Source organism: Papio anubis, chromosome 13, assembly GCF_008728515.1.
Source record: "Papio anubis isolate 15944 chromosome 13, Panubis1.0, whole genome shotgun sequence".
Taxonomy (NCBI): domain Eukaryota; kingdom Metazoa; phylum Chordata; class Mammalia; order Primates; family Cercopithecidae; genus Papio; species Papio anubis.
The window spans coordinates 23,996,807-24,009,412 of NC_044988.1; positions in this window are offsets into that span (position 1 = coordinate 23,996,807).

Sequence of the window (12,606 nt, forward strand, 5' to 3'; positions counted from 1 at the left end):
ACTTTCTTGAGCCACTACCTGGAAATATAAAACAAGAGTGACATTATTTTTTCATGCAGCAGTTAAAAAGTCAACAAATTATGGTATTGTGAAGAAATACATATAAAATAAAAATCAATCAATTTGTCTTTCAATACCCAAACTAGCCTTCCTTGGATGACATTCTTTAGAAGATTATCTCTTATCAATCACTTTCTGTAGTGTTATAAATTTTGTGGATCATATTTAGAAAGATTTAGCAATGAAGTCACCTTCATAAGGGAATTTTTCTAATGTGTGAGTAACTTGCACAAAAGTGAACTATAAAGTCAACAGCAAAGAAAGGTAATGTTATTTGTACAAAGGGAAACTACACTTAAGATAGCTACTAGCATTCACGGAAGAAGTGACATTCTGTAGACAGAACAGTGAAACAAACATGTGCTCCCTGGGGCCCGTCCATACATTTTGAAAAGCCACTTTATAACATGTGAAAAGCAGATGAAAAACTGTCTTAAAACTGAATCCAGGGGTGGAGCCCACCACAGCTCAAGGAGGCTGGCCTGCCTCTGTAGATTCCTCCTCTGGGGATAAGGCATAGCTAAACAAAAAGCAGCAGAAACCTCGGCAGAGGTAATCGCCCCTGTCTGACAGCTTTGAAGAGAGCAGTGGATTTCCCAGCACGGAGGCTGAGATCGGAGAATGGATAGATTGCCTGCTCAGGTGGGTCCCTGATCCCTGAGTAACCTAACTGGGAGACATCCCCGACTAGGTGCAGACTGACACCTCACACCTCACATGGTGGGGTACACCCCTGAGACGAAGCTTCCACAGCAAGAATCAGACAGCAACACTCGTTGTTCAGCAATATTCTATATTCTGATAGAATATCAGATAGACCTACAGCTGAGGGTCCTGACTGTTAGAAGGAAAACTAACGAACAGAAAGGATACCCACACCAAAACCCCATCAGTACGTCACCATCATCAAAGACTAAAGGCAGATAAAACCACAAAGGTGGGGAAAAAGCAGTGCAGAAAAGCTGGAAATTCAAAAAATCAGAGCACATCTCCCCCTCCAAAGGAACGCAGCTCATCACCAGCAATGGAACAAAGCTGGATGGAGAATGACTTTGACAAGTTGAGAGAAGTCTTCAGTCAATCAATCTTCTCAGAGCTAAAGGAGGAACTACGTAACCGGCGCAAAGAAGCTAAAAACCTTGAAAAAAGAATGGAAGAATGGATAACTAGAATAATCAATGCAGAGAAGACCTTAAAAGAACTGATAGAGATGAAAACCATAACATGAGAACTATGTGACAAATGCACAAGCTTCAGTAACCAACTCGATCAACTGGAAGAAAGAGTATCAGCGATTAAAGATAAATGAATGAAATGAAGCGAGAAGAGAAGTGTAGAGAAAAAAGAGTAAGAAGAAATGAACAAAGCCTCCAAAAAATATGGGATTATGCGAAAAAAGCAAATCTATGTTTGATTGGTGTGCCTGAAAGTGATGGGGAAAATGGAACCAAGTTGGAAAACACTCTGCAGGATATCATCCAGGAGAACTTCCCCAACCTAGTAAGGCAGGTCAACATTCAAACTCAGGAAATACAGGGAATGCCACAAAGATACTCCTCGAGAAGAGCAGCTCCAAGACTTACAATTGTCAGATTCACCAAAGTTGAAATGAAGGAAAAAATGTTAAGGGCAGCCAGAGAGAAAGGTCAGGTTACACACAAAGGGAAGCCCATCAGACTAACAGCAGATCTCTCAGCAGAAACTCTCCAAGCCAGAAGAGAGTGGGTGCCAATATTTAACATTCTTAAAGAAAAGAATTATCAACCCAGAATTTCATATCCAGCCAAACTAAGTTGCATAAGTGAAGAAGAAATAAAATCCTTCACAGACAAGCAAATGCTTAGAGATTTTGTCACCACCAAGCCTGCCCTACAAGAGATCCTGAAGGAAGCACTAAACATGGAAAGGAACAACAGGTACCAGCCATTGCAAAAACTTGTCAAAATGTAAAGTCCATCGATGCTAGGAAGAAACTGAATCAACTAGCGAGCAAAATAACCAGCTAATATCATAATGACAGGATCAAGTTCACACATAACAATATTAACCTTAAATGTAAATGGACTAAATGGTCCAATTAAAAGACACAGACTGGCAAATTGGATAAAGAGTCAAGACCCATCAGTTTGCTGTATTCAGGAGACCCATCTCACATGCACAGACACACATAGGCTCAAAATAAAGGGATGGAGGAAGATCTACCAAGCAAAACAAAAAAAAAGCAGGAGTTGCAATCCTAGTCTCTGACAAAACAGACTTTAAACCATCAAAGATCAAAAGAGACAAAGAAGGCCATTACATAATGGTTTAAAGGGATCAATTCATCAGGAAGAGCTAACTATCCTAAATATATATGAACCCAATACAGGAGCACCCAGATTCATAAAGCAAGTCCTAAGAGACTTACAAAGAGACTTACACTCCCATACAATAATAATGGGAGACTTTAACACCCCACTGTCAATGTTAGACAGATCAACGAGACAGAAAGTTAACAAGGATATCCAGGAATTGAACTCAACTCTGCACCAAGGAGACCTAATAGACATCTACAGAACTCTCCACCCCCAATCAACAGAATATACATTCTTAGCACCACATCGCACTTATTCCAAAATTGACCACATAGTTGGAAGTAAAGCACTCCTCAGCAAATGTAAAAGAACAGAAATTAGAACAAACTGTCTCTCAGACCACAGTGCAATCAAACTAGAACTCAGGACTAAGAAACTCAATCAAAACCGCTCAACTACATGGAAACTGAAAAATCTGCTCCTGAATGGCTACTGGGTAAATAACGAAATGAAGGCAGAAATAAAGATGTTCTTTGAAATGAGAACAAAGATACAACATACCAGAACCTCTGGGACACATTTAAAGCACTGTGTAGAGGGAAATTTATAGCACTAAATGCCCACAAGAGAAAGCAGGAAAGATCTAAAATTGACACCCTAACATCACAATTAAAAGAATTAGAGAAGCAAGAGCAAACACATTCAAAAGCTAGCAGAAGGCAAGAAATAACTAAGATCAGAGCAGAACTGAAGGAGACACAGACACAAAAAACCCTCCAAAAACTCAATGAATCCAGGAGCTGCTTTTTTGAAAAGATCAACAAAATTGATAGACCACTAGCAAGACTAATAAAGAAAAGAGAGAAGAATTAAATAGACGCAATATAAAATGATAAAGGGTATATCACCACCGACCCCACAGAAACAAAAACTACCATCAGAGAATACAAAAAACACCTCTATGCAAATAAACTAGAAAACCTAGAAGAAATGGATAATTTCCTGGACACTTACACTCTCCCGAGACTAAACCAGGAAGAAGTTGAATGCCTGAATAGACCAATAGCAGGCTCTGAAATTGAGGCAATAATTAATAGCCTACCAACCAAAAACAGTCCAGGACCAGAAGGATTCACAGCCAAATTCTACCAGAGGTACAAGGAGGAGTTGGTACCATTCCTTCCGAAACTATTCCAATCAATAGAAAAAGAGGGACTCCTCCCTAACTCATTTTATGAGGCCAACATCATCCTGATACCAAAGCCTGGCAGAGATACAACCAAAAAAGAGAATTTTAGACCAATATCCCTGATGAACATCGATGCAAAAATCCTCAATAAAATACTGGCAAACCGAATCCAGCAGCACACCGAAAAGCTTATACACCATGATCAAGTGGGCTTCATCCCTGGGATGTAAGGCTGGTTCAACATACGCAAGTCAATAATGTAATCCAGCATACAAACAGAACCAAAGACAAAAACCACATCATTATCTCAATAGATGCAGAAAAGGCCTTTGACAAAATTCAACAGCCCTTCATGCTAAAAACTCTCAATAAATTCGGTATTGATTGAATGTATCTCAAAATCATAAGAGCTATTTATGACAAACCCACAGCCAATATCATACCGAATGGACAAAAACTGGAAGCATTCCCTTTGAAAACTGGCACAAGACAGGGATGCCCTCTCTCACTACTCCTATTCAATACAGTGTTGGAAGTTCTGGCTAAGGCAATTAGGCAAGAGAAAGAAATAAAGAGTATTCAGTTAGGAAAAGAAGAAGTCAAATTGTCCCTGTTTGCAGATGACATGATTGTATATTTAGAAAACCTGACTGTCTCAGTCCAAAAATCTCCTTAAGCTGATAAGCAACTTCAGCAAAGTCTCAGGATACAAAATTAATGTGCAAAAATCACAAGCATTCTTATACACCAGTAACAGACAAACAGAGAGCCAAATCACGAATGAACTTCCATTCACAATAGCTTCAAAGAGAATAAAATACCTAGGAATCCAACTTACAAGGGATGTAAAGGACTTCTTCAAGGAGAACTACAAACCACTGATTAGTGAAATCAAAGAGGACACAAACAAATGGAAGAACATACCATGCTCATGGATAGGAAGAATCAATATTGTGAAAATGGCCATACTGCCCAAGGTAATTTATAGATTCAATGCCATCCCCATTAAGCTACCAATGAATTTCCTCACAGAATTGGAAAAAACGGCTTTAAAGTTCATATGGAACCAAAAAAGACCCCGCATTGCCAAGACAATCCTAAGCCAAAAGAACAAAGCTGGAGGCATCACGCTACCTAACTTCAAACTATACTACAAGGCTACAATAACCAAAACAGCATGGTACTGGTACCAAAACAGAGATATAGACCAATGGAACAGAACAGAGTCCTCAGAAATAATATCACACATCTACAGCCATCTGATCTTTGACAAACCTGACAAAAACAAGAAATGGGGAAAGGATTCCCTATTTAATAAATGGTGCTGGGAAAACTGGCTGGCCGTAAGTAGAAAGCTGAAACTGGATCCTTTCCTTACTCCTTATACGAGAATTAATTCCAGATGGATTAGAGACTTAAATGTTAGACCTAATACCATAAAAACCCTAGAAGAAAACCGAGGTAATATCATTCAGGACATAGGCATGGGCAAGGACTTCACGTCTAAAACACCAAAAGCAATGGGAACAAAAGCCAAAGTTGACAAATGGGATCTAATTAAACTAAAGAGCTTCTGCACAGCAAAAGAAACTACCATCAGAGTGAATAGGCAACCTACAGAATGGGAGAAAATTTTTGCAATCTACTTATCTGACAAAGGGCTAATATCCAGAACCTACAAAGAACTCGAACAAATTTACAAGAAAAAAACAAACAACCCCATCAGAAAGTGGGCAAATGATATGAACAGACATTTCTCCAAAGAAGACATTCATACAGCCAACAGACACATGAAAAAATGCTCATCATCACTCACCATCAGAGAAATGCAAATCAAAACCACAATGAGATACCATCTCACACCAGTTAGAATGGCAATCATTAAAAAATCAGGAAACAATAGGTGCTGGAGAGGATGTGGAGAAATAGGAACACTTTTACACTGTTGGTGGGACTGTAAACTAGTTCAACCATTGTGGAAACCAGTGTGGCGATTCCTCAAGGATCTAGAACTAGATGTACCATATGACCCAGCCATCCCATTACTGGGGATACACCCAAAGTTTTATGAGTCATGTTGCTATAAAGACACATGCACACGTATGTTTACTGCAGCACTATTTACAATAGCAAAGACTTGGAATCAACCCAAATGTCCATCAGTGACAGACTGGATTAAGAAAATGTGGCACATATATACCATGGAATACTATGCAGCCATAAAAAAGGATGAGTTCGTGTCCTTTGTAGGGACATGGATGCAGCTGGAATCCATCATTCTCAGCAAACTATTGCAAGAACAGAAAACCAAACACTGCATGTTCTCACTCATAGGTGGGAACTGAACAATGAGATTACTTGGACATAGGAAGGTGAACATCACACACCGGGGCCTATTGTGGGGAGGGGGGAGGGGGAAGAGATAGCATTAGGAGATATATCTAATGTAAATGACAAGTTAATGGGTGCAGCACACCAACGTGGCACATGTATACATATGTAACAAACCTGCACGTTATGCACATGTACCCTAGAACTTAAAGTATAATTAAAAAACAAAAACAAAAACAAAAATAGAAATACCATTCAACCCAGCAATCTCATTACTGGGTATAAACGCAGAGGCATATAAATCATTCTACCATAAAGACACATGCACACAGATGTTCATTGAAGCACTATTCCAAATAGCAAAGACATAGAATCAACCTAAATGCCCATCAATGACAGGTTGGATAAACTGCAGTAGATATACACCATAGAATCCTATGCAGCCAAAAAAAAGAATGAGATTATGTCTTTTGCAGGAACATGGATGGAGCTGGAGGCCATTATCCTTAGCAAATGAATGCAGGAACAGAAAACCAAATACATCATGTTCTCACCTATAACTGCGAGCTAAATGATGAAAACTCATGACAAAAAGAAGGGAACAACAGACATCGGGGTCTACTTGAGGGTGAAGAGTGGGAAGAAGGAGAGGAGAAGAAAAGATAACTATTGGGTACTGGGCTTAATACTTGAGTGATGAAATAATCTGTACAATAAACGCCCATTACATGAGTTTACCTATGTAACAAACCTTCACATGTACCCCGAACCTAAAAGTTTAAAAAAAAATCAACAGAAAATAAAATTAAAATAGAAAAAAAAAAAAAAAAAAACTGAATCCAGTAGGTCCTACTTAAGAAATACAAAAAGGGCATAACCTAAATCACAAATAATGATTCAATAAGTATTTACAATAACAAAATTTTGAATAAATTACTAATGAAGGGAGAATGGCAGGTAAATTATGGATGGTCATCATATTTTCCTAAATTGTGGATGTTCCAAATAAATTGTAAGTAATATGATTTATATATTACTATTTAATTTGTGTATAATTCTTTTTAAAAAAATTAATACGAGTAAAGTAGATTCTCATGGGGATAAACATTGTGAAGCATTTTTAGAAATAATAAAGACAAATAAAAATTGGCCCCAAACTAGTTGATTCTGACACAGTATCTACAACAATGAGGTGCTTGAAAGCATTCTAATATTTTTTAACAGCAGTGATGATTTCTTTGAATCAGGGAATCATTTTATAACAATCTAACAATTGCATGGCATATGTGGCATAAATTTTAAGTATATTTTTCATGTTTATTTTCACCTTCAGCCTTCTTTGCTTTTTTTGATTCTAAATTCACAATTATAAATAACCATTCAGCTTCTTGCTTTCAGTGGAATATATAAAATATATTTTCTAAAAATTCAGTTTTTAAATGTTATTTAACATACCAAGTTTTCTATACATCAGAATACTTTTAACTAGATTTTTTTTTATATAGAATACAATTTTCTAAGAAATTTTGGTTTTTAATCTGCTTTGATTCTTTAAAAATCCTTGTATGACTTCAATGTCTATATTTTGGTATAGACTTTTTGTGTAATAAGGCACCAATTAGACATTTTATTGTCTGTTTTTAACTAATTATTTTGTGTGGTGACTAGGAATATTTGACCAAAAATTTGACCAAGCTGTATTTTGAAAAGATATTATAAACCAATTTCTCAAGAAATATTTTTAAAATTTATTTTAATTTCTTTCTGTATTACCTATATTTTTTATCATAAGGACCCATTAGTATATTAGCCTAACAAAACTTTTAGAATAAAATAAAGTCAATGGATAGAAAACTTATGTCAATAGTTCACAACAGACAATAAGATTCTTTGAAAAAGTCTCCCTGTTGAAACTACAATTTTATAATGTGTTACTCTCAAATTGAGAATAGAAAATGTAAATTAACGATAGAAGATAAGTTACAGAAAAAGAAGTGGGATTTTTTTTAATATGATTTTTTTTTTCAGGGAGGAAGGAATTTCCACTTTCAGCCTAAGGAAGCCACAGGGACTGGATATACACTTCCACCAAAACTACTACAAAAAAGAAAGAGAGAGAAATAAAAAATATAAAACAACAGTGTTTAAGACAATGCCTATCAGGCAACCAAGTATGGCAATCTCAGAGATGAGAAATAAAGGAGGTGAGCCTGCAGTTGCCCCAGCATACCACCTTAACTTTTTGCCACAGGGTTTATAGTCTGTGGCAAACGGAGGGAATTCCCAAAAGGAGCCTAGCCTTCTCTGTGAGTTGAAAAGATAAAGTTGGGAGTTCAGAAAGGCAGAGACAGCTAAAGTTTGCAGAGCAGATACCTGACAGGACACAGTTGTGCAGAGGGAGAGTGTCTCAGAGATCTGCAGAGGGTTCCTCTAGAGTCTTCAGCTGAACACACAAATGTGAGGGAACTAGCCAAGCCTGAGGATAAAACCACCTGAAGGCTTAAAGAGATCAAGCTCTGAAACTCACACTTGAAATAGTTCCCTTCATCATCACCCACACCAGCTAACCTGATAATTCAAAAGGCACTGGAGAGCGTTCCCAAAAGAGATTTACCTCATTAATGGGGCAAAATTAGCTCCAGATTGAACATGTCTGTTTCCACCTAACAGCCGAAAAATAAACTGTTTTTAAGCTATTCAGGAACAGAGCTAAATGATATTTAACTAATACCAAGGCACCAAGAATACATAATGAGGAAAGGAAAGTCTCTTCAATAAATGGTTTTGAGGAAACTGGATATCCACAGGGAAAAGAAAAGAATTGGAACTTTGTCTTATACCATATAAAAGAAATGTAAGGTCTGAAACTGTAAAACTCTTAGAAGACAACATAGGGGAAAAGCCCTTTGCCTTTGGCCTTGGCAATGATGTTTTGGATATGACAAAAAAGAAGCAGAGGCAACAGAAGCCAAAACAAACAAGTAGGACTACATCAAACTAAAACAGTTTCCACACAGCAAAGGAAACTATCAACAAAATAAACAGGCATCAATTAAATCAGAGAAAATATTTGCAAACCATATGTCCTAATAGGGTTTAATATCCAAAATATATAAAGTCGTCATACAACTCAATAACAACAACAACAAAAAAAACCCCAAACCCCAAATTCATTTAAAATGTGGGCAAATAGCTTGAGTACACATATTTCCAAAGACATACATATGGACAAAAGGTATATGAAAAGTTTCTCAATATCACTAATCATCAGAGGAAATGCAAATCAAAATCACAGTGAGATATTACCCCACACCTATTAGGCTGGCTATTATGAAAAAGGCAAGTTTTGATTAGATTGTGGAACAAAGGGAACTTTTCTATTCTGTTGGTAGGAAGGTAAATTGGTACAACCATTTTGGAAAACAGTGTGGAGCTTCCTCAAAAAAATAAAAATAGTACTACAATATGGTCCAGAAACTTCACTTCTGGGTATGTATCCACAGAAAATGAAATCAGAATCTCAAAGAGATGTATGCACCCTGATGTTTATTGCAGCATTATTCATAATAGCCAAAATGTAGAAACAACCTAATTTTCCATCCAGAGATAAAGATTGATGGTACAGTGGATAAAGAAATTGTGGTACATATTCATAATGGAATATTATTCAATAATGAAAAAGAAGTATATCCTAACCATTTGTAACACATATCTGAACCCGGCAGACATTATACTAAGTGAAATAAGCCAGACATAGAAAGATAAATCCTGTGTGATATCACTTATACGTGACTCTGAAAATGTTGAACTCATACAAGCAGACAGTAGAAGGGTGATTGCCAGGGAATGGGAGGAAAAGAACATGGGGAGATGTTGGTCAAAAAGTACAAACATTCAGGTATAAGATGAACAAGTTCTGAGGAATTTTAAAGTAAGGCATAAGTGGTGATGAATGTATTAATTAATTTGATTGTGGTAATCCTTACACATGTATATGTATACCTTATCATAACATTGTACACTTCGAATATATTTAATCTTTGTCAATTACATATTTTAAAATAAAAAAAATACAAAAGCGTCCAACAACTAATAGGGTAAAATTCACAATGTCTGCCATCCAATCAAGGTATGAGAAGAAACAAAATAATATGACCTATAACGAGGAGAAAAAAAATACTCAATTGAAACTAACTAAGAAATGATACATGATAAAGTTAGCATATCATGGCTCAAGCCTGTAATTCCAGCACTTTGGGAGGCTGAGACGGGCAGATCACGAGGTCAGGAGATCGAGTCCATCCTGGCTAACACAGTGAAACCCCGTCTCTACTAAAAAAAATACAAAAAACTAGCCGGGCATGGTGGCGGGTGCCTGTAGTCTCAGCTACTCGGGAGGCTGAGGCAGGAGAATGGCGTAAACCCGGCAGGCGGAGCTTGCAGTGAGCTGAGATCCAGTCACTGCACTCCAGCCTGGGTGACAGAGCGAGACTCCATCTCAAAAAAAAAAAAAAAAAAAAAAAAAAAAAAAAAAAAAAAAAATTAGTATATCAGAACATTAAAATGATAATTATAACTGAATTCCATATATTCAAGGAAAGATTGGAAAGTTAAGTAGATACGTGGAAAATACTTAAAAGACTCAAAACATCAATATATGAAAACTACAACGTTTGAAATGATAAGTACAATTGATGAGATGAACAGAAGATTACGCATTACAGAAGAAAAAGTAGTGGACTTACATAGCATTAGAAATTACCAAAATGAAAAGCCGAAAGAAAAAATGATGAAAGTAATGAATAACGTCATCAGTGAGCTGTGGGACCATTTCAAACACTCAGTTGAAGTTTCCAAGGTGGGATGGTGAGAGGATGTAAAGAATATTAGGAAATAATTTGATTTTTTTAAAAAAATTAGATACTGCATTTGTAAGCTCTAGAATTTTCATTTTGCTTTTTATACTTTTATTTATCTCAGCATTATTTTTTATATTTTCAAATTCTTGAGCATATTTATAATAACTAGGTTAAAATTGTCTGCTAATATTATTACTGTTGTTAAGTCTCTTTTTATTGTTGAATTTTTCTCCTGGTAAATAGGGCATATTTTTCTTGCCTCTTTCAATCTTAACTAATAATTTATTGGATGTTAGATATTGTAAAATTACATATTTGCATGTTAAAAATGTGTTGCCTTCTTTTAAATACTATTGCAATTTACTTTGAAGTCAGTTAAGTAATTTGTGGATCAGTCTCGTATTTTTGAGGCCTTTTATTTATTTATTTTTGCTTTGTGGTGGTTGTTCTAGAGATGTCTTTCCTCTAGTGTTACTTTATTCCAATTCTAAAGAATTCTCCTTCAGGAATCTATGTTGAATGCCCTGAGGTATGCCTACAAACTGTCTCCAATCTGGCTTGTTGTAACTTGTATATCCCCTATTCCTATGTAATCTCTGATAGGTGTTCAGCTTATACATGCTTGGTAATTCTTCACCAGTCTGATGAAATCTTGTGCTAGCCAGTGCAAATTAATATTCAGCAATAGACTCAAGGTGACTCCTACACAGATCCACGAAGCTCCTTTACTGTGTTTCTCTCTCCTCTTGTCATATTCTGTCCTACGAACACCAGCTACCTTAGCCTCTCCAAGCTCTTAACTGCTGTTATCCCATTTTAGCAAGACTGATGTGCTCTGCTTGGGAGCCCCCTTTCTGGGTCACGGTCCAGACTACGTCTCCAGGGAGAAATCTGGGAATATCATATTGCCCATCATGTTCCTTTTTTAAAAATCATGGATAACAGCCCTAAACTGTTTCCAATGTTTGAGAATGGTTCTTTCTTCTGTTTTACAGTTTTCTAGTGGTTTGTGGTAGGAGGGCATGTTCAGGATTCTCATGTCCAAAAATAGAATTCTGAATTGCTTTTTAAGAACTCGCTTTTGAACAGAAAAAAATTAAAACTGCAATTTTCTGATAAATAGTGGCAGCTATAAAAATATCTGTTAATAGCTTACAAATAATCTTTTGAAAAATAAAATATACAATGACATATTCAAGTTTACCTATGTCACTGTATTCCACATAATGAAATGCTCTGCTGACAGGGAGAAATGATAGTACTATTTTGCTTTTACTCTAAACAACCTTTTGTGATATCCTGATATTTCTAGGTCTCTTTCCCTCTCGTTTGGTGCTTTTAAGAATATATGCAATATAATATTCTCTTATTTCATATGTAGGTAAGAAAGGCGCATGGAGAAAGAGCCAATAAGGTAAAAACATAAATAAATAAAAGTCTTTGACAACCTGTTAACAACTAAATTTGAGGAAAACAAATGGGTCATAGCACCAGGACCATGGACAGCAATTCAAGTTGTTGATTCACTGGCACAAATATTAAGGCTCTGCCCCAGACATCTGCCCTATTACTCACCTACCAATGATACATAAAAGAGGATTATGATAACTATAGTTTAATGTTTGCAGTTTTTCAAACACACACACACAAACACACATACACACACACAAAGGCAGGTGCCTGAATCCTGGAATCTGGACTTAAGGTAGAGAAGAACTCACAGAATTTTTTACTTGGCATAAAAATATGCATTTAGGCAGCCTAAGTTTTCTTTGCCTACAACTGGAGTTTAAGTGGCATGAGTTTTGTAAGTCTGGTAACTTAAAAAAGGGAAATTTTAGTTTTCTTTCTCACTTGCATTTTCATTTAGGAC